The sequence below is a fragment of the Rhinoderma darwinii genome, chromosome 2 (genome assembly GCF_050947455.1).
Source record: "Rhinoderma darwinii isolate aRhiDar2 chromosome 2, aRhiDar2.hap1, whole genome shotgun sequence".
NCBI lineage: Eukaryota > Metazoa > Chordata > Amphibia > Anura > Rhinodermatidae > Rhinoderma > Rhinoderma darwinii.
Genome location: NC_134688.1, coordinates 108310312 through 108313431, shown reverse-complemented (window position 1 = coordinate 108313431; position 3120 = coordinate 108310312).

Genomic DNA, 3120 nt, shown 5'->3' with positions numbered 1-3120 from the left:
ACAAAAGAGTACAGCTATGCACAGTAGCAGGGAACTGTGGGTCTTCCAGAAGCAGAGTGAGTGGGCCTGAAGAGGAGACCAGGCATAAATGTGTGGCGAACCACACCCATATACCCAACAGTCTCAATATATAAAGGAGACAAGTCGAGAGCGCTTTTATAGATTTCTGGAGGCAGCCAGAACATTACTGTACATGGAGTGGCGACAGGAAGTGTTCCATCTCCACCCACAACATTGAAGAGCAGTGATGGTAAAGATCCAGTACGCAATTGCTTATATGATATAGGGCAAGGTCTAGCAGGCCTGTACTCCCTATGAACAGGCAATGTTTCAGGTGGGGCCTAGTGCCTTTCTAGACAATTGTGGTTGCAACTTTACGTATTCGGAAGTAGTATGTTTTGAGAATATTTAATGGCAGCCATTTTCAGTACATTGATCCTCCCAAACCAAGAAAGGGGCAGATGGTTAATTTTTTTAAGGTAACCCTCTCCATCCTAACTCCACTAGTGTTTTACAATAACTATAAAGCATCATAATTACACCAGAAAAACAACAAGTAATAGGGAGAAAAACAAGCGTGCTGTCCTGAAGGATGTTTAGAAACCGAATTACCAGTGAGAATTGATTTTATTTTATCCAGTCATCCTCCATAACAGCACCAAATGACCACCTTTAGGGAGGTGCAACAGCTAAAAGTATTTTTCTTAAAAAGGGGAAATCTATCACTACCATCAGATCTAGGCAATAATGCCTGGCGTAGACATGTGAAGAAGACTAAATAGCAGCTCTCCAAATTTGCTCTATGGTAGCATTCACTCTCTTAGCCCAGGCGACACATATAGCTCTGGTAGAATAAGCCTTGAGTTTTACCGGAGGAGATAAACCCAATTGGATCAAGTGTTTTTGGATACTTTCCTTCCCTTTTTTTCACCCTGAAACTGAATAAAAATATTCTGGCCTTTTCTCCAAGAGTTAGATACCTCCAGGTAATTCAGAATTGCTCTGTGGACAAACAGGGTGTGAAATTCTTCTTGATTTTGGTTAGATGGGTTTAGGCAAAAAGAAGGTACTATAATGTTTTAAAACATATGAAATTGAGAGACAACTCTAGGTAAGAAGGATGGATCTAATTTCAATATGATCCTATCATCTCATACTCTCAGATACGGCTCCGTAATTCAGAGGGCCTGAAATTCACTGACCCTTCTATCTGACAAAATTGCTACAAGCAAGGCAGTTTTGCATGATAGTGTTCGGATATCAAAATCAGAAAAAGGCTCAAAGGTAGACATAGAAAGTTCTTTTAAACGGGTTATGTGGAAGCGTGGCTTGCTGAGCATGTAGAGAGTCGCACGTTCGTGAGCTCCTGCAAGAACTCCTTAAACATATCCGATTACTCTGCCTGAGGTGATCTATATTCATTGGCAGATACCTGAATCCCTGTACTAACGTGGATCCTTACCTGCTGCGGTGAATACGAGTCGATGAGCCAAAATATGACCAGAAGCAAGGCGCGATTCTCTCAGAGACCCGCGGACCGGGACTCACAAGATGGCGATGGGGAGGAGAGGCGGGCTGACCAGCACGTGGAGCCGGTGGTCACAATTGCAGGCAGGCTGGAGCGATTTGCCCGCACTGCCGACGAGCCCAGGGAAAGGAGCAACGGGGAACGGTATTCTCCCGATCCTGCTACGGTCGATGAGACAACAGTGAGTGCTATGGCCTTCAGGGCTCCTGAGGAAGCGGCGGAGGAATCAGGGAGGGAGACGGTCCCTGCGCAACATGTAATGGAGGAAGCAGAGCCGACATTGAGAGATGTGCTCCTGGCTATTAACTCCTGCAAGTCCTCACTGTCTACCTTGAATATGAAGGTGGGTGCCATGAAGGAAGATATTGGCATTATTAGGCACGATATGCAAAAAGTTCATGAGCGCCTGGGTGAAGTGGACGGGTCACTGACCTCAAAGATAATATGTTTACCACCATGAAAGATTCCAAGAAGTCGACACAAGATATTGTGGCCTTATTTAACAAAACCGACGACCTAGAAAACAGGTTACGTCGTAATAATGTCAGGCTGATTGGCATACCGGAAAAATCTGAAGGTTTGAATTGCACGGAATATATGGAAAAATGGCTGCGCACTTTTGGGGAAAACGCCTTCACACCACTATTTGCTATTGAGCGGGCTCGTCGTGTGCCGACGCGTCCATTACCACCTGGGCACACACCGAGGCCTATACTGGCAAAGTTATTACACTACAAAGATCGGGATATTATTCTACGAAAAGTGAGGGAATGTCCGGATTTGGCTGTGAATGGTGGGAAAGTCTCCATATTCCCGGATTACTCAGCGGAAGTACAGCATAAACTAGCAAGATTCCAAGATGTCAAGAAGAGGCTGAGAAATCTGCAGGTGGCGTATTCTATGCTATACCTAGCAAAGTTACGTGTCGCAGCTTTAGGAGGGACTCATTTCTTTGAAAACCCACATGTGGCCATGCAATGGCTTGATGGACACGAGAGGCAACTACGTGTCAAGACGCCCTGAAATAGGACTCATATATTGTATCTCGCAGGTCATGTATCTCGATTAATGTTATGTAAAATAATGAGTATGTGATCTGATTTGCTGCTGATTGTTGGTACCTCAGGCAGAACTGATGGGCTTTATGCCTATCAGGTTTGTTATGTTGAAATGCAGGATAAGTGCTTAGATAGAATGGTCATACGGTTTACTCCATTTTATTGCGGTCTTTTACATTGCACTAGTAGGAATTCTAACGCCCACTCTCTGGGAGAGAGAGGATTTCTAGGTTTATATGTGGGGTTTGTGGGGGGGGGGGGGGGGTTCTAGGGATAAAGTTGGCACTTAATTGGAGTGTATATGAGTGAAAAATCGAAATACACCCCTGTTCACAGATGAGACATGTATGGTTAAACATTGAGCTACACTTTGACTATGGTTAACTCTGTCAGATTTATTAGTTGGAACATAAGGGGTATGGCGGATGCTACAAAGCGCCAGGCCATTTTTCAATTTATCGGTGAGCAACAGCCGTCGATTGTATGTCTGCAAGAGACACATATGATAACTGATAGATTACAACAGTTACAGAG